A 24,153-nucleotide genomic window follows, 5' to 3' on the forward strand; every position below is an offset into this window, starting at 1 on the left:
CATACAGGACTGATGTATTGGTATTAGTGGGGGCAATTTTACGACATGTCGGCGGGTCATCTGGTAGATTAGGAAAGTCTGCTTTGTAGGAAATTCAAATCCTTAAACCGTTCCCTGCTCCAGCCAGGATTTGATCCTGGGTCCATTAGGACTGCAGGCCGCCTCTCTACCGATCCAGTCACCGCCTCCCCATAATGATACAAACACCAACATAGATCATGAAGTAGCTTCCCAATCTAGGAAATATTTTCCATAAAATTTTTTTCTTTTGTTTGTCATATAACACCGGACCCTGATTTCGCTCGCATGGAATATACTGTAGTGTTGAGTAACGGGGATGAGTCGTGACACTCACAGAGGTAGAAGCTCCTTCTCATCTCCTCCTCCTCCTCCTCCTTCTTCTTCTTCTTCTTCTTGCCTCTCTTTTACTTGAGTTTTGTTAGGCAAACGATGGCCATAGCTGACTGACTGAGTAGGGGACAAATAACAACATTTATCTTCAAATTCACTCAACCCTTTCCTGTTTACTGATAGCGTGGTGATCTGTCAAACATAATGAATCTTACTGGTCCCCAGAAAAGTGTTTTTGTATTCTTTATGTTTAATTTTTTCCTGTCATAACTAGGAATACCCTTACTAGTTACCATCTCTGTACCTGACTGCAAGAGTAAGGAGTATAATTTTGGCTTTAGACAACTATCAGTTTCCTTCCAACCTCACTTTTTAACAAACCCAATTGTCCTTTACGTGCATCACTGTACAGAGGCTGCTGGGGACTGAAATTAGATTTATCTGTCCAGTACACAGGAGGACACCTTTGTAATACATCTTCACACTCAACTGAAAATACAAAACTGTATCTGAATACACTGCTTTTACTCTTTCCCCATTGTGCTTTGCAAGAATATGGTAAAGAAGCGATATTTGCCAGTTAGGTAGTCCAGAAGCATCTCGATGTTTCCCAGTGTTTATGGTAGCTAGCTCTGGTATGAGTCAGAGTTGCCAGTTTGCCTGCTGCTTGTGAGTGTTGTTATTTCGTAAGTTATACATTAATTATGTGCTATTTTTCTTTATAATGTTTTACTTATGTGATTGTTTGTTAAATTATGTAATTTATGTTTGTATGGTAAATAATTTACAGCATTATGTAATGTATGAAAACTCTTGCGTGTTTTGGTTGTCCCGGCCCAGTTGGTGACTGTGCTCACTCTCTGGAATACACCAGAAATGTGAAGAAGTAGAACATTCTAGTAATGCAAGCATATTGAAGGATGGGAAGGAGACTAGAGCAAGTTTAGTCGGTTTTTGGTTCAGTCTGATTGCAGTGCAGTGTCAGTGAAGATTGTATATTTTCGGTACTTGTGAAAACGGTGGCAAACAGTGACATATTACTGAAGTTTGTACATCATTGGTACTTGTGAAAAACTGTGAAGTGTTGTCAAGCATTAAGTGTAACTGCTGTTATTAAAGTTTATATAGCTCCAGTGGTTGTGAGAATAATGAAGTTGGAAAGCATTAAGGGTAATTATTTGGAAAAAAAAATGACAGTGAACTTAAGAAGCCAGTGTTTTCTTTTATAATGCCTGAGCTGATCCTGTGTACAGTACAACTAAAAGCTGACCATAGGAAGAACATCTTACTGGGCAGCATCCTTCCTGTACTGTACTACTGCTGTTGGAGCCTGCGGCAGTGAGGGACGGGGACATAACACTGGTGTCAGGAGTATGGTTAATTTAAGTGCTGCAGTGAGTCTAACCTTCAACATGGAAGCAGGTGTGCAGGCAATGTTTCGAAATGGGCAGGAGGAGGAAATTTCCCTGGCGACAGTTATGGAGCTAATTAAGACAGAAACTAAAGAACTCAAATAAGAATTACAGGCACTGAATGAAGGACAGAAAGAACTTAAACAATTACAGGCCCTAAGTGATGAACAGAAAGAGCTCAGGAATGAAATCAAAGAACTATTACAGGCCCAAAGAGTACAACTGAAAGCACAAAGTGAACAACTAGAGACACAACATGAAGAACAAAAAGAACGATATGAATAACTAGAGGCACAATGTGAAGAACAAAAAGAATAATGTGAACAACTTCAAGAGACCTTAGAGGAACAACAGATAGAATTACAACTGAGGATGCAAGGACAACTAGATGCTTTCATGAGGGAAATGAAGGAAGAACAGCAACAGCTTAAGGTGGAAATAGATACCAAGCTAGAGCAGCAGAAGTATGAGAGTGCAGTGCAGCTAGCTGCTAGCCTCGGAGGTGCTGCAGTGGAAATTCTGGGCCAGATGTCAGTAGAGGAGAGGATGCAGATTCGCAACCAGTGCTAGAGTGGCTGCAGCAGAGTAGTCAAGGCGACCTTCTTCGTTTGAACAACGGACTACTGGAGCGTCAGTGGGAGACACCCGATGGCTTCAAGAAGTATTGGCAACTTGTGATTCTGAAGAAGATGAGGTCCAAGATCTTGAATGAGTCCCATGACCAGATCACTAGTGGGCACCGGGGAGTAAAGAAAACTCTAAGCCGACTGTGACAGAGGTTCTGCTGGATTGGCATGCATCACGATGTTGCGTCAGGATGTTGAAGAGTGGAGTTGGGCCTGTGATGTATGCTGTGCCAAGAAGGGACCCAAGAAACATGATTGCACCCCTCTCCAGCTGTAAAGTAGGTGCACCAATGAAAAGAGTCACGATGGACATTGCTGGACCTCCACCACTCACTTAAAGAAGAAACCAGTATATATGTGTCGCCATGGACTACTTGACAAAGTAGTCAGAAGCCTATGCCATCCCCGATCAAGAGATGGCAACTGTTGCTCAGGTGTTGGTTGACCAGTTTTTTTGTCGTTTTGGGATGCCATAAGAGCTACATTCAGACCATGGTAGAAACTTTGAGTCTGCTGTGTTCCATGAGTGCTGCAAGTTACTGGGGATCAATAATACCAGGACGACCCCCCTAAGACCACAGTCAGATGGGATGGTGGAGAAATTTAACTGGACCATAGGACAAGAACTGGCCATGTGCTGCATAGAGGGACAAACAGAATGGGACCAGAAATTACCAGCATTGCTGATGGCATATCGGTTGGCATCCCATGAGTCTACCAGCTACACACCTGCAAAACTGATGTTGGGCCATGCGTTACACTTACCTGTTGACTTGTTAATGGGAAGACCACCTGGTGAAAAGCTGCCTACAGACACCACTGGCTATGCAAAGCACCTTCAAGAAAAGGCTGGCTGAGGTACATCATCAAGTATGAGGAGCCCTCAAGTTTTCAGGAAAGATGATGAACTGCAAGTATGATGCCATGGCAAGCGAGGTTAGCTTCAAGGATGGTGATCAAGTTTAGTTATACAATCCCCAGTGAAAGAAGGGACAGTCACCAAAGCTGCATAGCCCGTGGGATGGGCCTTACACTGTGTTGGATCGCCTGTCAGACATAACCCTTTGGATTCTGGGAGGTAGGAAGTCTCGCCTAAAGGTGGTACACATGAACCGCCTGTGCCAGTACCATGGGCCAGGACAGTGCAGCTTGGACGTCTCTGAGGAATCGTGCTCTCCTGCAGCCAAGGATGTTGAGTAGGACCACTGAGCTGAAGTGAAAGAGGATGTGAATCTGGAAGAGGACTAAGATCTTCCAGAAGGAGTGGACTGTTTAGAGGAGCAAGGACGTCGTCGGAAGTGGCACAGTAGAAGACCTGAAAAGTTGAAGGATTATTTTGTGTACAGTTAGATGCTTTATTAGGATTAATGTTTATGTTTGTATATATTGGGTAGTTTTGTCGGGATGACAAAGAACTAGGGAGGGGGTAGTGTTTAGAATTGAGATTTGCCAGTTAGGTAGTCCAGAAGCATCTCGATGTTTCTCAATGTTTATGGTAGCTAGCTCCAGTACAAGTCAGAGTTGCCAGTTTGCCTGCTGTTTCTGAGTGTAGTTATTTCGTAAGTTATGCATTAATTTTGTGCTATTTTCCTCTATAATGTTTATGTTAATGCTTGTTAAATTATGTAATTTAAATTATGTCTGGATGGTAAATAATTTACAGTATTATGTAAAGTGAGAAAACTCTTGCGTGTTTTTGTTGTCTCCGAGTTGGTAACTGTGCTGATTCTCTGGAATACACAAGAAATGTGGAGTAGATCATTAAAGTAATGCAAGCGTATAAAAGGATGGGATGGAGACTAGGACAAATTTAGTCAGTTTTTAGTTCAGTTTGAGTGTACTGTAGTGCAGTGTCAGTGTAGTGCCAGTGAAGATTGTATATTTTTGGTACATGTGAAAACAGTGGCAAACAGTGACCTGTTACTGAAGTTTGTACATCGGTACTTGTGAAAACTGTGAAGTGTTGTCAAGCATTAAGTGTAACTGCAGTTATTAACCCTTACACCGCGGGCATCTTTCCCAATGTTTTGCGTCTCCAGCGGGGTTATTCGGGCTCCGACAGACTCTCAAAAAATATTTGCCAAAAATCAGTTATTAGTCCTAGAATATTAAAATTATATATGCATATGGCACATACCTTCAGCTTTCTCCTGGGATGTTTGTTGAGCCTTCGTCGATTACCGTAGGACTTGGGGAGACCTCTGAAGTTAGGTAACGAAGTCTCCACTTTACACTTCCCGACAACCCGTAATATGATTACCACAGCCAGATATTAACACAATAAACACTACTCTATGATTATCAAGTAGTTTGGGATCCATACTCCAAATAAAAACCACTGTGAAAGCAATGAAAATTACGAGCGCGTATGACCTTCCCACTTGCGCTAGTTCGCTGTTGGTATTCTGTCATTTATTATTCATAAAACCCCTGACACTTTATATTTTTATTACTATATAACACTTATATATATCTACAGTCTTTATCCATAAGTTTCCTTCAGTAGTATTAGTTTATTGTCACTGTAGGGATTCAATTTCTTTCAGTAAAATACGTAGCATTCACTTTCTCGTCCTGTATACTAGCATTGAGAGTGAATGTCACTTTCACCTTCACGCTCATAACTCATAGTATTCAGACATGCTAGAGTGAAGCTTTCACTTTCATTACTCCTAGGGTATATACTCGTATTCTTATAATACTACTCATTTACATTTCTATTTACGTTCTCTATTTTATTTACGTTATTTACATTTCTGTTTTATTTACACTGTGTTATGCCCTGTCACTTTAAGTAACTTATAAAACTATTTTCCACTGTTCACGTATATTTACATTCATTACTTTCACTTGCTGTTTACACATTATTTACAGTTCCACTTGCACTGTTTTACTCAATAGAAAGATCGTAGTCACTCTTTTATCAATTGTCAGCCCTTTACCTCTTTCCACACGAGGTTTAGTAGAGGGTAAAGGTCACAGGGCCCTTTGCATGGGGGTGAAAAGTCCCTGAAGTTAGCAAGAGCAAACAGACGTACCTCCCACATTGGAAGATGAGAGTGAACTGATAAGGGTGGGCAGGGGTGGTGGCCTACCTAGGGAAATGCATTACTGCCAATGTTAGCCTTTTGACAGCAGCTAATATATAGCAGTGAAATGATTGGCAGGAAATCTAGACAATACATTATAAATCAGGTAGTTCCAGGTGAATGTAAATATCACTTAGGCTTCTCCCTTCCCTCCTTATATGTATATTTATTACGAAAATAGATTATACGGCATATTTCAAGGGGAAATAAACAGCGAAAATTAGCGAACGAGTGCACGTGAGGTGTTGTCAGGTGATAATTAGCCAATTCCAGGTGTATGGCACTATCACTTACCTTATTTCTTTCTTGTATATATTATTTGGTACAAGAATAGGGCATAGGGCTTATTTCAATGGATGAAATCAGTGAAAAATTCCGGGGAAGATTTACTTAGCATAGCACGGCTGGGCAGGCGAGAGGATAGGGTAATGGAGGGGGGTTAGGGAGGGGAGTCAAGAATGGGGAGAAATGGCTAAATTGTCAACAATGGATAGGAGTACAGATGAGATTAAGAGTGCTGACTAGTGTTGGACATTGGCAGTACTGATAGATGATACAAGCCACCACTTGGAAGACCGGGTGAATTCAAAATAACACAGAATCACAAAAGCGACGCCCCGTGGTATGATCCCTTGCTCCCAAGCGTCACGAAAGTGACGCCCGCGGTTAAGGGGTTAAAGTTGCTCCAGTGCTTGTGAGAATAGTGAAGTGAAGTTGGAATGCATTAAGGGTAATTATTTGGAAAACAAAGACAGTGAACTTAAGAAGCCAGTGTTTATTTTATGACGCCTGAGCTGATCCTATGTACTGTACACCTAAAGGCTGACTGTAGGAAGAATAACTTACTGGGCAGCATCCTTCCTGTACTGTACTACTGCTGTTGGAGCCTGTGGCAGTGTGGGACGGGGACATAACAATATCATACCAAAAATTATACATCTTCACCTTGGCCAACTCAAGAATTTGAAATCCCACAAACTGGGGATGAGATATTTCTATATTGGGAGACTGATTGTTATTACTCGATTTTCTTTTAAGAGTATCACCCTTCTGAAGAAAGAATTCCTAACACTTTTTAGGAATTCTTTCCACTTTTGTCAAAATTTAATTTTGGTGGCAATTTTCTGAGGATTAAATAAAGTTTTCCCAAAGAGTGAATTTGATATTAGCTTGTACATAGCTTTTTTGTTCTTAGTTGAGGCATTATTTCTTAGTTGAATGTTTCGTTCTATGTAGGCTTTTAAATAATGTTCCTGTCTAAAAATGAACACTGGGATCACTCTAGCTAATCTCAAGCCATGACTCATATATAACTGCAGCAAAGGTAGAGCTACAAGATAGTTGTGTTTTGCTGAGTAAGAAGCTACAAGCTTTTGATTAAATTTAGGATATTCTCTACCTTCCTTTTCTAATAGTTGTTTAGAATAGGGTGAGATCATCATAAGTAATGTTTTTTTTGTGTGTTCTAAGCCCAGAGGAAAATCATCTGTTAAATGGGCAATCTCTGCAGACACTGGTAGAGTGTCACACAGAACCCAGTAACGAAACATGCCGTCAGTAGGTTGCCTTTCAATTCCCATATCAAGTAGTGTTTTCATCTTACTGTCACTGAGCTTCTTTATATCACCAATGGGAAGCGATTCTGTCATCATAGGGGCATAGAATGAATTAAAGTCATAATAACATAAAAAAGAGAAGAAGTATCTTTTGTGGCTTTAAAATTTGGGTTGGTGAATTTGTTATTAGCTCTCATGAAGTGGAGAACAACCGTAGCGAAACCACCTTGGATGTTATTCTGAATGAGGTGAATCAAAGACAATTACTGATGAGTTGAACTTCTGTTTTTGAAGATTTCAGCCAGCTATCGAAGCTGAATGAAGAGAGGGAGACATAACTGTATCTAAATGGTATTGTTGCTGCAAAGTTCTAAGGCAGTTTGTGAACGTATTAGCTAGCAGACCACAGTCTACTTTAAGGTACAGCATGAGATAGTCCTTCAAACTAGATCAACCTGTCATTGACCAAACTTTTGGTGCATGATCATAGTCTTCCTCTGTAATGTAACTTCCTTTTAATGAATTGTAAAATGCATCAATTGGTGGTAAGCTATGAGCTTCAAGCTTATCAGTCTCAGAAAGATTTTCATATGGAAATACTTGCTTCCAAGAAATTAACATTTCTTTTAAGGATTTGTCCATTTCTCCAAGTATTGCCTTAGTGAATTTGATAGAAAGAAGTGTGTGGTAATCATAGGGGCATCTGTCTTCTTAGCATAATAGGAAAAGTGTATGGTAGGATACTTACTGACAGAGTTAGAGAAAGAACAGAGGAATTAGTTGGAGAAGAACAGGGAGGCTTTAGGAATGGAAGAGGTTGTGTAGATCAGATATTCATTCTTAGATCTTTAGTGGAAAAGTTTCTAGAGAAGGGAAAGAAGTTGTATGCAGCTTTCATGGATTTGGAGAAAGCATATGACAGGGTGGATAGACAAGGATTGTGGAAAGTATTAAGAATATATGGAGTACATGGGAAGTTGTTGAATGCTGTGAAGAGTATGTATGATGGTGCTAAGGCTGCAGTGCGTGTGGATGGTGAACTGAGTTAATTTTTCTCTTTGAAGGTTGGGTTGAAACAGGGATGTGTCATGTCTCTATGGTTGTTCAATCTGTACATGGATGAGGTAATAAAAGAGATACAAGGTAGGGTAATGGATGTTGGAGTGGCCCTTGTGAGAGAGGGTAGTGTTTGGAAACTCTCTGTACTGTTGTTTGCAGATGATACTGTGCTGTTGAATGAAGACGAAGGAGAGCTGCAAGGCTTGGTGGATGAGTTTGGGATAGTGTGTAAGAAATGGAATCTAAAGGTGAATGTAGGGAAGAGTAAAGTGTTGGTCTTTGAGAGAGGTGAAGTCAGTGAATGTACAGTGAGGTTGGATGGTGAGGAATTGGAAAATGTGAGTACGTTTAAGTCCTTGGGTAGTGTGATGAGTAAGGATGGAGGTTTGGAGGGTGAAGTGCTTGAAAGGGTACAGCAGGGAAGAAACGTTGCTGGTTCCTTGAAAGCAGTGATAAGAAGCAGAGAAGTGAGCTTGGAAGTGAAAAAGTTACTACATGACAGTATTGTGATACCAACTCTAAAGTATGGAAGTGAAGCTTGGACGTTGCTGGAAGGACACAAGTCAAGAGTGAGAGCAGTGGAAATGAGTTATTTAAGAGGGGCGTGTGGAGTCACATGGAGAGACAAGCTGGCAAATGAGAATATAAAGGAGCATTGTGGTGTGGATGTGGATGTGATAGGAAACGTTAGGAGGAATACTCTGAGGTGGTTTGGCCATGTGGAGAGGATGGAGGGTGAAAGACTGACGAAGAGAGTGTATGTAAGTGAGGTGAAGGGGGGAAGAGGGAGGGGGAGGCCGAGGATGAGATGGAGGGATGGGGTGGAGAGGTATATGAGAGAAGGGGGTGTGAGTTGGGAGCAGGGCAGTGAAATGACTGGGGACAGGGCGACGTGGAGGCGATTTCTTTGTGGCCACCCCGAACGGGATTGAGGCGTCTGGCAATAGATAGATAGATAGAATTTGAGAGAATTTCCTGACTGAATGTGTACCTTAGCCAAATCAGCAAGACTTACACTCATATTGCCATAAGTATCGGTGAATCTCAGCATGCCAATATCAACCTTAAATAACTTAAGTGCCTGTTTGCAAAGCAGGTTAATCCGTAAAGTCCTAATTGCATCAATTGATGCGATTTGAGTTTTATGCCAAAATGCCTAATCGCATCAATTGAGCGGGGCCTGTAAAAACCTGCAGAGTGCTTCCTCCCCCCCTATTATGACATACATGGCTTCAGGCCAAAGAGAACTCACCCCTGAGATGGCATGAGGGGGGATCAGACCAACCCGGGCTGTGGGGGGCACTCCCCCTCTGGGCCGCCTCGATGCCACCCTCTACTCCACTCCCTCACTCCCTCCTTGTCCCCCATCACTCTCCCACCCCTCCATGCACCTGCATCTCTCCTCCCACCACCACGTGTGTCCCTTCTCACCCACTCTTGCCCCTCCTCTCACCCTGCTAGCCTTGAGTCCCTCCGAACCCCACCCCATCCCTCCCTCCTTGTCCCTCACTACCCTCCCACCCCCTACAGATCCCCGAGTGGTATCAGGCCACCATTCCACCACAACCTTCTGTCTCACACCTCACCCCCACCTCTTTCCTCCACCTCCCACTCACTCCACTGTGTCCTCTGTGACCGTCACTATTGCCATGTGCATTGATTTTTTCTCTCGCACATAATTTCAAATACCACATCGTACTCTTTCGAAATATTCTGTGTTATATGAAGGAAAATACTTCCATTTATGTATGGACATTTGTTTCTTTGCGTGTCTTTGTTATGTCTTTGCAATCCTTTTTTTTTTTTGGGGGGGGGAGGGTTTCACTGCGTTTGACCTGCCTCATCTCGTACAGTGGCCTGATGTACGTACATGTTAGGTATTATTTCTACTTCTTCCCTATTTTTCATATAACTACACCTCACTCTGTTCCTTTCTCGCGTCATACCTACACCTGGCAGGTGTAGGATGCCGTCGTCTTACAACTGCCAGACGGAATGTAAGTAAAATTATTGCTTTCCTTTTCCTCCCCTTTCCTATTCATGCATCAATAGCATTATTCAACTTTATCTTGATGTCCTTGATGTTTATAAACATTTATATATGTATGTGTTAACATTTCAATGACTATAAGGCCTTGCAGGCTACTCCCCACACCTGTTTTATCTTCCCACACCTACATACACACCTGTTTTCATGATTGATATGACAAATCCCATTGAAATGATGGGTTTCCACAATAGAATTTGGCTGTTGCCGAAATTTTTCTCTCCAAGTGGCACCAAGGCCTTGTAGGCCTATTCCCCACACTAGTTACCTCCCCACACCTACTGTACGTACACACCTGTTTTCATGGTAGATGTTACAGAACACACTGAAGTGCTTTCTTTTCAAGCAAAAAGTTGGTTGTTTCCAGCCCCCATACGTATAGGCCTTTTTCCCACAGCCTACTTTATCTCCCCACAGCCTAGTAATCTCCCCACACCTACATACACCTGCTGTCATGGTTGGTGTGACAAAACACTTTGAAATTATCTTTTTCAATATGAAAAATAGGTAGTTATCAAAATTTTCACGTTTTAGATTTTCTAGGGGTAACTATTAATTTTTTTTTTAATTGATGCACGACTGTGCAGTAACCATCAGGCCTATGGGGGTGCGGATTGCATTGTCAGGTGTGTAAATTCTTCCCCTTTAGCCAGAATAAAATAAATTTGCCCTTGGTGAAAATTGCCAAAACACCCCCGAACCGCAGTTGGGGAGGTACCCTGCCAGAAATAATTGCAGCCTTTAGGAGTTACTAGCCTCATTGGTTGGCATTTAGTTTAATGGTGTGGGAACGAATCTGTTCATTGAATAACATGCTGCAATTATGAGGTGGTTATATATATTCCCCATTTATGGCCTAGATGAGGATCGACTCCAGGCCTCTCCTCGGCGATTCAGAAATTCTCCTGTGATAACCCCTTCCAGGATAGTTTACTCCGTAACTCTTACTTGAGAGAGAGAGAGAGAGAGAGAGAGAGAGAGAGAGAGAGAGATGGGGTGGGGGTTACTCCACTAACCCCAATACGCTGGGGGTTTTCCGACGTCAGCCACTCCTCACTATGGGGGATTTCTGTGATTTTGGCAAAAATACTCTTACTTCAAACCACAATTTCTGCAAAATTAAAATTGCTACAGAAAAAATTAAAAATACATAAGACTCAACAACTCTTCCTCTTTCAAATGAAAGTATTCCCAGGTCTCCAGGTGGTCCCGTCGATGAATAAGGAGAAATTAAAGATGACTGGCTTTCTGAGGTTTGGCGGGATGTTTCTGAGCACACACTACTGCCAGTGACCTTGGACCCGCTGGCTTGCGTAGGCAGCACTGACTGGAGTGGTGATTGTAACACTGGCTGGCCTTCCTTTGAGGAAACTTGTAATTTTCTACTCAGTCTTAGACTTTTCCTTACTCACCCTCATAAGGATTAGCCATCACCCTGTTCATGTGGCTCCCCATAGGGTTTTCTGCCCATTTCATAGTGCCACTATGCCCCAAAGATGTGTGGGAAAAGAATATCTTAACAATTTTGACCTATGACTGCCTTTACTGGGGTAATAATAAAGCGAGAAGTCCTTTATGATGTGCATACTTTAGTGTTATTGTTGCTAGTGGTACTTAGCAACTGAGCTTAGGGTAGGGGGTGGGAATAAGGGCTACCAGTTACCCTATTATCCAATAAATTTTGTGTCGCTCTGATCCTTCTAGTACCTTTGTGGTTGTTGAAAATCTCGCTGGTAAAAGAAATGACGTTGCTCTCCAGTAAACCCTTGTATTATGTATGGTGCAGTCCACAGGTTAATGCATTCTTGTAGCGTAGCAACACTGATACACTTCACATATCAGTACAATGATATCTTTTGTACTTTGATCTTAAAACAACTAGACTGCATTTTTTTTTTTTTTTTCTGATCAGAGGAAAGCAGTGAAAGTGAAGGAAGTAGAAACTGAATCAAATAACCCATATTATCAAGATGTTTACCATGAACTGAAAATAATTGAGCTGTAATAAGCAAAGCTACATCAAACCATCTTTGTAGCCAAGAGGCAAATAAGATAATGACGTATACTCTAACCTTTTGTCCCCCAAAACACATATTTGTTGATAAGTTTATTGACATCTGGCCTGCTACAATTAAAAAAAAAAAAATACATCAAATAAAAAAATAATAATGTACCAATTGCTGCAATGACCTCCATTCTGCTGCCATGATCTTTTTGCTTCAATCAGTCCATTAATTGTATAAATATAAACTTAGCAAAAGATATCCTAAGTAAAAATGCAATATAACCACCGAAATTCATATCACATGTATAAATGCACAGTAGTGCAAGAACAATGTAAGGGAGAGAGGGAGAGATAGAGAGAGAACAAACCTCACGACTGCTGTAGCATTGTCCTTAAATACTTTAGCATATTTACGTCAACGGCATTGTATTGTACACAATCTTCTCCAAAAGCAGAACAAGGCATGATATCCCGCAGCCAAGGCCAAGCACCAAGAACATGCCCTGAAAACAGAATAATAATAATAATAATAACAATAATAATAATAATGAAAGTAAAAATACCTAATAATAATGAAAATAAAAATAGTACCGTAATAATAATAATAATAATAATAATAATTAATGCGTCAGACCAGAGGTTCCCAAGCGTTTCCTGGCCATTCCCTACATTTACCAGAAAATTTTTGTTCCCCCCTAACTTCCTAAGAGGGCAATTTCACCCACGCCACTCACTGGTAGTAATTTTAATTAACTATAGACATCAGCTTTATTTACCTGCATTTCTAAATACTATTTGATGTGTAACAGCAAGAAATCTATCAGATTTTATTTATGCTTTTACAAAGTTTAGGGATTATTATAGAGTATTTGCGCTTTTATGTGGCAAGGAAGTTTTTAGAGGACCAAAATTTTATTACCTTACTATTAATAGGTAGATAGAGATCTTTGGAAAGCCCAGTGGTACTGAAAATGTTAAAGAGCACTGTATTTATTTCATTAATATAATTGTTTGAAAACAGCAAACATGAATTTCAATTACCTCTCTTGGCTGAATTTTGACCTCTAAGTATAGTGAGGACTTAGTCAAAGAACTATAAAGGTTTCCACATTGCATGTCATTATGTGGTATCCTCTTGCTAGCTGAAGAACGGTGATGATGCTCGAAAGGTGAGGACGCCCATCATCAATTCATTCAATGCAGCACCTTCTGAAGAGGGATATGCCCACCTGTGTCACATGACCCCCAGGCCCCATGTTTTCCTCACAGTGGCCAGGGCAAGTTGAATGTCCAGCATGCTTTTTGTTTTTATCTGTAATTTGGATTTCTTCATTATTATGCCTTGCTGCGATGCCTGGAGATGCTCTTCCCAACCTGAACAAGGGAAGATGATGAACAGATTTCCCAGAAATTCTCAGAGAAGAAAGTAATGGAAAATAAAAGTCCGGTTTGAAAATTGGAGAGTAAATGGTGACTCGTGTTTGATAAGTTTTAAGATGTGTTTTATTGAAGATATTACATGTAATACTAACATCTGATCCCTGAAACAGTTCTTTGTCATACAAACCAAGTAATTTTTAGGATATCCTAAGCAGTCCTGTAGCTTGTGGTCATATTCTTAAACAAAAATTGTTATACCAGAGCTGCAGACTTTACATTATGGCAAGGAATTTGACCGGTGGTAAGCTTACAGATTCATCAACAATTGCTTTTTAATTCAGATAGAACTGAGGCCGTCTTGGGTAAGCACCATGCATAAAAAATGTAGAAAAATGCATTTAAACTTTTTCTACTTTCAAAATGCCATAGCATCTGAAGTAACAGATATCTTTTTTTTTTTTTTTTTTTTTTTTTTTTACATTGTAGCTTAAAACATTTTCTTTCAAAGTATAAAAATTTCAATGTGAAAAGAATGTAAACGTGGGTCTGAGGAAGAAGAGTGGTGACATGCACTCTGATTGGTGGAAAAAGTTTCTCTCGCACACTCCCATTGACTGCTGAGGCTACACATTATGGCTCGGGGAGCATCCTTGGCGGCCGACACTCACACCAAGCTGGTGTAGTTAATAGTTTGTACAGACAACCTTGTGATGCAGGCTGGTTGGCCAACAATAAGAACAACAAAAACCAGTGTTTTCATAGGAAATTCAGCCTTATTGATATTAGGCTTTCCAATCTCCAACATGGCTCCAGACACGGGAACACTGTGGCATAACAGTGGTATACTAACTAGTTCTCGACTCCTATTGGCTGTCCTTAATGTTTGTGTGGACTGACAATAGGGACGACAGTACCCTGTTAAAAATAGGAGTATAACCCTTATTGATACTTTTTGTGACTCGACCACTCAACCAGTGACAATTGAACCAGTGACAACTGAACCAGTGACTGTTGAACCAGTGAACAATTGAAGCAGTGGACAACTGAACCAGTGGACAATTGAACCAGTGACTGTTGAACCAGTGGACATTTGAACCAGTTGATAACCAAACCATATACCAGTGGATGTAAGATAAGAAGCAGTGGACAGTTCATTATATATATATATATATATATATATATATATATATATATATATATTTGGTAGGTTACGTTAGGTTAAGTTAGGTTAGGTTACAGAAAAATCACTGGTTCACTTGTCATGGAACCAATATTTTTATTTCCATCTTCCACCTTGTCCTCCAGATAAGAGTTACTTTGGGGCAATACAGTGATATGCTTAACTCAGTTTTGGCCTGGCTGACGCTTAGGGAGATATACCTCAGGGTATCTCAGTTCACATTATTTGTGTTTTCGAGAGATTGTCAAGAATCTGCTTTCACTTCTTATGTTTTCCTAGTAAAGTTATTAAAAAATCAGACAAATGGGATATTCCACAAATGAGTTGTTAGTTCCAAATATCTTTCTGAAGATTAAAAAAAATATATACTTAATGGCTGAAAATCATATTCCACTGTTTGGGGGAAGTTAACAGATTATGAATTACTTCGTAAGTCATTGTAGAAAATAAAAATAAAAATCCAGACTGACTAGAAAATGAAATGGCCACAATATTTGAGGGTAAGCCTAAATTTAAATAGATTGCTGCATCAATGACAGTTGTGCTTAAGCATAGGGACTAAATGTAGAATCTACATTTGTACAAAGAATATTTTTTAAGCATGCAACCAATAGAGTGGTCACACCCTTATAACTACCACTCAAGAATGGGCCATCAGGTTTATGCCCCCACCTGTCGGGTAACATGTATACATGTCACTATCGGGCTGCTACGGGGCCGCCAGGCAGCAGCTATACATGCATGTGTCTTCCAGCCACTGTTTGAACCAACCACCATTTCATCTCACCATCAAAGGGTAGGGAGGGAGTTCCTCTATACCATACAGGTCAAAGTCAGTCTGTCTCTTGCCATTGCCAGCTGTACAATGCTTTCTTCAGGTTCCTCTTTGTCTGATTCCGTCTGCACCACCTGTAGCCAATCGCATCATCCACCCCTGCCAAGCCTCTTTCCAAGGTTACTAGAAGAGGGCTCAGTGATGGTGGGCATGCCCTGGATGTAACAGTGTCTAGTTTATCTAGTAGTGGAGTAAGTTATCATGCTGAGAGCAAAGCCATAGTCAGTGCTGTGGGCAGACACACAAACACGTCCTGCTCTCACGCTGCTCGTGGTGAAAATTAGTTCTCTTTCCTATGTCATTACTCACCAAAGCAACGACCCAGAGACATGGGGATACTTTCGTTTGGAAGAGGAAGAGTTTATGACTAAAATGGTCATTCATTCGTTTTCCTAAGTTTTATAGTTTCCGAGATATTAAGGTTTGAAAACAAGCAGTTTTCTGCGGTTTCTGAAAAATTGCCCGTAGTGAGGTGACAACTTCGGAAAATTTTGCCCGGCATATGGCAGTTAACCCGCCGTGCCCCGTTGACGTGAATGAACGTCCACACGTTTTGTCACTGCCAATCCCGTTGACGTACATAAATGCGAATCAATTGCAAGGTCCTAATTTGCATAATTTTCAATTTTCACAAGTGATTTTTGGTACGTATACACGGGACACCTTCCTCTACAAGATGCCAGGCAGGGGCAATGCCTTACCCAGCATGACATCCCCCTCCCCCCCCCGCACCCCATTGTCTTGGCAATTCACCTGTTACCAGTTTCCCGGTCAGTAAAGACATGTCATGCCATGGTACAAAATTCAGGGCCAGAGTGATTCCCCAATCGATGACAATGTGGAGGACAAACTTTACATGGCATTAGAGGAAGAAACAGTCAGAAATGATCATCAGGTAATGTGGCCAAAAAAGGTCAGGTATGGTGATGAGTTAGTGAGTGAAACAATGCTTATATTGCCTATATTACTGTGTGAAAACCAATATACTCTCATACTACATATAAATTCGTACCAAATAAATAAATAAACACCGTTTTTGAGTGGTGTGGAATGGTTACCCTCCCATAGAACTCGTTTTCTTTGGAGCCAGCCTGATAGAAAACCCAGTAAGGTAAGGAGGTACTGCTACCTGTATCGAGTATTTTAAACCTCAGGTGAGCGATTTCTCTATGATTTTTCGATGTTTCTCACCAAAAACGGAGGTTTGAGCCAAAAAAAAAAAAAAATCCAAAAATGGTCGGGATTGGGGGGAGTCAGTGGTGGATAAGTGGTCGGGACGGGGTGGGTTAATGCAGCCATCCTGTTAAGTTTCCATGTTATATGAAAGGTACTGTAGTAAACAATGCTGGTTATACTTTTTTTTTTCTCAATATTGACATCCAACCTAACCATCCTCTGTATATCACTGTATTATCACCGTCTTCCATAAACTGTGTAGACAATCATAAAATGAAATATACAGAGTGCCAAAAATGGCAAAACTCCAATTAAGAAGTAATGAAAAGGAAACAACAACTGATGGAAAAACGCACACAAAAAAAAGGGAACATTGCAGAGAGACTGAGCAAGCATTGGGAATTGCAACATTATGCCTGGTCACCGGTTATTGCAATTCTCTCTATAGAAGGCGCAGTCTATATCTCTTGCACTCATTTACCATACCACTACTACTACTAGTAGCAGTAATTCTATTTATTATTTATCATTATGCCCTCGCCCACATATTGTGCATGGGTGTGTACATTTGTGCATGAGTGTGTACGTCCATGCATCTGTTCATCCATAACACTTTTCTGGGCATGCTCACTGACGGATTTCCATTAAACCTTTGGCAGCGATGCAATATGTGGAGATTATGAACTGATTAGTTCATCTAGTTAAGCAGACAAAACCAAGGTCATATAGGGTCAACTTAGTTTATCTTGTGGGCGCAATACCTCATGAACCCGTCAATAGATTTCGACCAAACTTTTGTCAGTGATATGGAATGAAGTGATGATGGACTGATTAGTTTGGCAAGGCCAAGGGTCAAGGTCATTTGGGATCAATTTAGTTTATTCTTGTAAAAGTGCATCTGTAACAGTATTGTTGATGCAATAACTCCTGAACCCATCAACGAATTTCAGTCAAATTTTGTCACTGATGGTTTATGAAATGATGAACTGAACAGGTCAGCTATGTGTAGTGGTCAGAGGTCAAGGTCATAATTATGTGGTAGATTTAGTTTATCCTTGTGGGTGGATTTTGGCCAAAAGTTTGTCAGTGAAACAGTATGAAGGGACAAAGAACTGATTAGGTAATCAAGATCAAGGGGTCAAGGGTTAAGGTCATAAGAATGTAAGTGCAATCCCTCCTGAAACCATCTACCGATTTCGACCAAACTTTTGTCTGTGATACGGTATGAGGGGATGATAAACTGATTACATCAGGAAGATCTAAGGGTCAAAGATCAAGGTCATATGGGTTTGGGTGTGATATCTCGTGAACCCCTCAGTGGATTTGGACCAAACTTTTGTCAGTGAAACAGAATGAAGTGACAATGACCTGATTAGGTCAGCAGGGTCAAAGGGTCAAAGGTCATGATCATATGGGGTCGACTTAATTCACTTTTAGTCTCGTTTCAACCCACAGTGAACCTGTCATGGAGGTTGTAAGGCATGTCGGTGCGCAAGGCATGGCAGAGGCATACTGAGATAAGCTTGCCATCGACAGCTTGGGGCCAGAGTTCTCGGTGTTTCAGTTATTTATTATATATTATTATTATTGTCATTACTATTACTGTTATTATTATTATTATTGTTATTAATATTATTATTATTATTATCATTGTTGTTATTTTGTTATCAATTATTAATTATTATTATCATTACTGCTCTTATTATTACTGTATTATTATTATTATTATTATTATTACTACTACTACTACTACTACTACTACTACTACTACTACCACCGTATTATTATTATTATTATTATTATTATTACTAGTACTACTACTACTGTATTATTATTATTATTATTATTATTATTGTTGTTGTTATTTTGTGTTATCAATTATTAATCATTATTATCATTACTGCTATTATTATTACTGTATTATTATTATTATTATTATTATTATTATTATTATTATTATTTTTATTATTATTATTTTCAGAGAGGAAAAGAAAAGAGGATTACAGAAACTTCCCATGTCACTTGTCCTTCCCAGTAAAAAGCCAAAGCAGAGAGAGAGAGAGAGAGAGAGAGAGAGAGAGAGAGAGAGTTGGTCGTAATTATATTCGTGAATTCCAGCAAAACCCCACTGTTACCCAGAGGTTCGTGAGTGGGTATGATTTGGGGGAAGGCAGAGAGAGGACAGGACGACGTGCAGACAATAGACAATACCTGACAAATCTGCACAGTCATATAATTACCCAGAGGTTGGTGAGTGAGAGGACAGTATTGACGGTGATAACCATGGGTGGATTGACACAGGCGGTGGTGTTGGCCAGGGAGTACTTCATCCACTTCTCATATAAACCAGATTCCACCAACGCAAAGGCACTGTGATGAGAAAGGATATTAATAAGTCGTACGAGAGAGAGAGAGTGTGACCTTACCTCATCTGGAGATATCAAGGTGCCGTGACCGACAGGTAATGTACTGTCTGAAACTTGAAGATTCGTGTAGTATCAGATCATCTAGCTTAAAACACACACACGCACACACACACACACCGATCTGTATTTACTGTGTGATCCATTTCCATAAACGTTTTAATCAACAATGTAGCTTTGTCTGCTGTATGATGGTAAGGTAGAAACAAGAACTATACATCGCCTTCACATTCAGACAAATCTGGGATTACAACAACAACAACAACAACAACAAATGTGAAGAATAAACATAAAATATTGTTGCTGCGACACCCGCTGCTACAGCTACTGCTCCTCCTCCTCCTCCTCCTCCTCCTACTACTACTACTACTACTACAACCAATAATAATAATGATGATGATGATAATAATAATAATAATAATAATAATAATACAAATAATTCTTTTCAAGATCACCTCCATCCATTTGGGAATTATATTGTGAAGATCAAAGCCACCTTTCATCATACAGTTCACCATTTGGAGTTGTAATGTGAAGGTTAACACTAACCCTCATATTACAATCCGTCGGCCCCCAAGTACGCTAACAGCTGTGGTTACCAGCCATCTACTACTACCTTTTTTTTTTTTTACTTTATTTTCATGCGTTTGACATTACAGTATTAATAAAGATAGAATCGCTGGTGTATACAACTCTAGACCACAGTAGCTTTGTAATCGTACCCACCATAGAGACAGGCCTGAGGGCTAATGATATTGTGCCCCTGAGGCTTAGGAGTGCAGATCTCACGATGGAGAATAATAGTCGCCATCTCATCCAGGCCATAACAGAGCTCTGGGATTGACTCTTCTTCTTAGAAAGAACTTCTTCCAGTAGAATCTCACCGCCTAGGACCCATCCCGCCTGATGTTGTAAAAACAAGGGGAGTGAATGGACTATGGTCCACGTGTTGGATCCTTTCTTGATGTTTTTTTTTTCTTGTTCACTCGTTTTATGTGCAGCCTCAAGAGACAGTTCAGGATGACGTGATGCCATAGGATAAAACATCCCAATGTCAAAGAAAGCCCTCTGCTCACGTGTCCAGAAACCTCGAGCACTGACAAACACTCCTGCATTATTTGAAGTGTTTGCTGTTTTGCGGATGAAGCACTCAGCGTCTAGAGCTGGCTCAGTGGCGACTTCGTGGCATATTTCCTGTAGCATTATTGCAATGAGGTTGCATACTTCATCATGTCGAATGCAAAAAAAAGCCTTCCTTCTTTGCAAACTATGGCATGGTTTGCATCAAAGACCGTGCCACAGGCACACAATAGAGGTAAGTTCTCTATTGGCTACCCATATCTCAAGGTTATAGCATCAACAAATTGTTGTTTGTTGATGTGAAAGTCTTTGCCTTGAGAGGCACGGTTGTCAACAAGTTCGATGCCTCAACCTTCTGTGCCACTTCTGCTCTGGTCTGATGTAAGTTGTTCGGTCATGTTTTGCAGCTGGTCCTTTTGTCCTGCATCTCGCTCTTTGCTTTTCTGTGTCTTTATATCTTTCTGCCTTTGGCCTTTGATTTCACTCTTCTCAACTTTAGCACATATCTTTTGTGACAGGGATTCGGTGAGCCTAAGTGAACTTTTCTGTTCGTGGTTTGCCGTGGCTACTGGATCTATAATGCCCATTCCTCATCATGGGTTGCAGTGCTAGAAGATCCCTCTCTTCTGGTGTGGGGATGTGGCTATTGGTCAGTGATGGGAGGAATGATTTGTTGATAGCATTGTCTAGTGGTTGTAGCAGCAACTCGATGTCGGGAAAGGTCCACACCACGAGGATCCATTTGCGCTTTACACCATATGCAAATGCGCTGTATGCTGCATAGGGCTTTGTTTTTGCATGGCTGGATAGTACATGTATTTCTTCTACCCATGTCTTTACCTTATCACTCACACAATGGTCTTTGAATTCCTTAGTTCCAGTCACTTCACTCAGATGCCTCTGACCTTCTCTAGTCACTGTCACGTTTGTGTCTAAAGGCCTCCCGTGGATCTTGATAATAAGCTGGTTTCACAGTCAAGTTGGACTTACTTGTATAAAGGTAATAACCTATTTCAGGGCCATGAGATGTTACAAGGTCCCACCGTTTCCTCACATCTTCCACATTTCCTGCCTCCGTGAGGTTATGTGAATAGACAACTTCCTTTACATTTGTGACCTCGTATTTGATCTGTTTTTGCCGCACTGTCATAGCCAGGACGTACATAGCCATGGCAACAAGATTTCCCTGTGTGTTCCGTCTGTGGTTTTGGTTACACTAACATCATGAGCAGCTGTCTTACCCAAAATGTAGAGGTCTGCTGGTTCTTTGTAAGTGTTTTCCACATATTGGACAAACGCTGGGCATTTAACCTTGATGTTGTGCAGCATTGCCCCTCAGTTGATGGAATTAGATGCATTAGAAGCATCAACAAGTAATACTGCATGACAGTCCTATTCCTCATATGTTTCCTTCATAGACTGAACTCCTGCCTCACTTCCTGCCTGCTGGCCTGAACACTCTTGGGGGTTGCTAAATGCCTGTTTAACATTATCTTTCACCACTTCCATGATGCATTTTCCTATAATCCATCTTAAGACTTCACCCACCCTGATGAGCCTACATGCAGGATTATTATCAGGGGGGATTAGTCTACAAGCCGTCAGTGCTTCAGTGTTGTTGCACTAGCTTGAAGCCAGCTTCCTCACCAGTGAGGCAATGGTGTTACACAGGTCTGTTGCTGCCTCCCCAAACTTTGTGTTACTGAGGATTTCTCGCAAAGATTTTGCATCCAGGCTTGACTGTCCTGCCCCTTTTTGTGTGTGCATTGCTTTCCTCCACACCTTATTTCCAGGTATCGTGTCATATGTGATAGGGTTCAGTGGCATGTAGTTCCCGTCAAGCTTTGACTGGGCACTTGCTTGTTGTGCAGTCCGGTGTTTTACCTTTACTGTTTCATTGTTTCTTCTGTCAGGTCAAGTACTCCTTTGGATGATTCAGCTGACAGGGATCTTATCACCATCGAGACCTTCCCCTGTCTTACCGTGCTGCCAAAAATCCTTACCACATCATTGGTGTTCTGGTTTTTTCTGCCTGTTTTGCTTATTCTTATCTGCAAGGCCCTTGCTTCCTCAAGTAGGTTGTCAGTTTCAACTCTTTTTCAATGTTTCAACCCGGGCCTTAATATTTTCTTCAATGGGTCTTGGGCAGGTCTTGTTAAGGAAGAGATGCAGTATCAGTGAAAGGACCTTAATCCTTTAATTCTTAATAGCATCAATTGATGCGATGAGAGTTTTATGCCACATAGCCTAATCACATCAATTGAGTGGGGCCTGTAAATAACTGCAGAGCACTTCCTCCCCCCCAGTTATGATGTTCGTGGCTTCAGGCCAATGAGAACTCACTCCTGACGTGGCTGGGAGGGAGATCGGACCAACCCGGGCTGTGGGGGGCACCCCCCCTTTGAGTCATGTTGATGCCACTCTCTGCCCCACTCCCTCACTCCCTCCTTGTCCCCCATCACCCTCCCACCCCTTCACCCACCAGCATCTCTCCTCCCCCACCACCTGTGTCCCTTCCCACCTACTCTTACCTCCCCTCCCACCCGGCTAGCCTTGTGTCCATCCCAAACCCCACTCTATCCATCCCTCCTTGTCCCTCACTACCCTCCCACCCCCTACAGACCCCCAAGAGGTATCAAGCCGCCAAGATGTTACAGAACACACTGATGTGCTTTCTTTTCATGTGAGAAGTTCGTTATTTTTCCAACCCCCGTACCTATAGGCCTACTCCCCACAGCCTCCTTTATCTCCCCACAGCCCAGTAATCTCCCCACACCTATGTACACCTGTTTTCATGGTTGGTGAGACAAAACACTTTGAAATTACCTGTTTCAATAAGAAAAATAGGTAGTTATCAAAATATTCACGTATTAGATTGTTTTCGAGGGGTAACTATTATAAACTTCTTTTTTTTTGCCGTGCGATTGTGCGGTAACCATTAGGCCTACGGGGATGCGGATTGCATTTTCAGGTGTGTAAATTCTTCCTCTTTAGTCAGAACACAGTCATTTTGCCCTTGGTGAAAGTCACCAAAACCCCTCCGAATTGCGGCTGGGGGGGGTACCCACCTGAAATAATTGCGGACTCAAGAGGTTAAGAGAGAATGAGACAATGGATGAGTTATTATTACCTGTCCCCGCCCCAGAGGGGCTCAGCGGACGGGTATTGTTTTCACACGGATTGTCTGTCTGTCTGTCCGTTAACAACTTTATGCAAAAACTACTGGTGTGAATTTGACTACACTTACAGGGATAATGGACTATGACCTTCTGATCACCTGATTAAATTTTTGGGCCAAACTGGGCCAAAACTCAAGCTGTAAATCCCCAAAACATAAAAAAATCATTTTTTTGCCTAAACTGCATTAAAATTCGTCATATCGACATGAACTCAAAACTTAAAGGTGCATATTTCAAATCTGCGTCCTATAACATGCCTCATTACATCAGGGGGGTTAACCCCCAGTTAGTGGTAGGTGGGGTCAGTGTCTGGTGGGTTGGGCCTAAATTTTCAAATGGGCATAAATTCGTCAATTTTAACCTGTTTTACTCCAAATTTGATATCTAACATCTTTGACAAGATATCCTGTTGTGTTTATACATCAGCACTTAAATGACTGAAGGGGATGGGTTGGCTGTGCCTTGGCACTGCTTCTTGTTGTAATTTGCTTTTAGGCGAGTAATTCCTTGATTATGTAAGTTGTAGCATTGCATTTGGGAGGTTAGAAAAGGTTACTTGACAACCATCCAACAATTTCATTACATGTTGTGATCAACGATTTTCTCTTGATGTGCCCATCCAGTATGTGGGATGACCTTCCAGCCCAGGCCTGTTAGGCTGTTCTGCTTCCTCGTTGTTTGTGTCAAAATCGATCTGGGGACTTATAATACCAGGATTATTCCCTCTTTCATGCACCCTTCCATGGTGGTCTTCA

This window comes from Coenobita brevimanus, chromosome 48 (genome assembly GCF_032717465.1).
Source record: "Coenobita brevimanus isolate Jiangsu-jjx chromosome 48, ASM3271746v2, whole genome shotgun sequence".
NCBI classification, from domain to species: domain Eukaryota; kingdom Metazoa; phylum Arthropoda; class Malacostraca; order Decapoda; family Coenobitidae; genus Coenobita; species Coenobita brevimanus.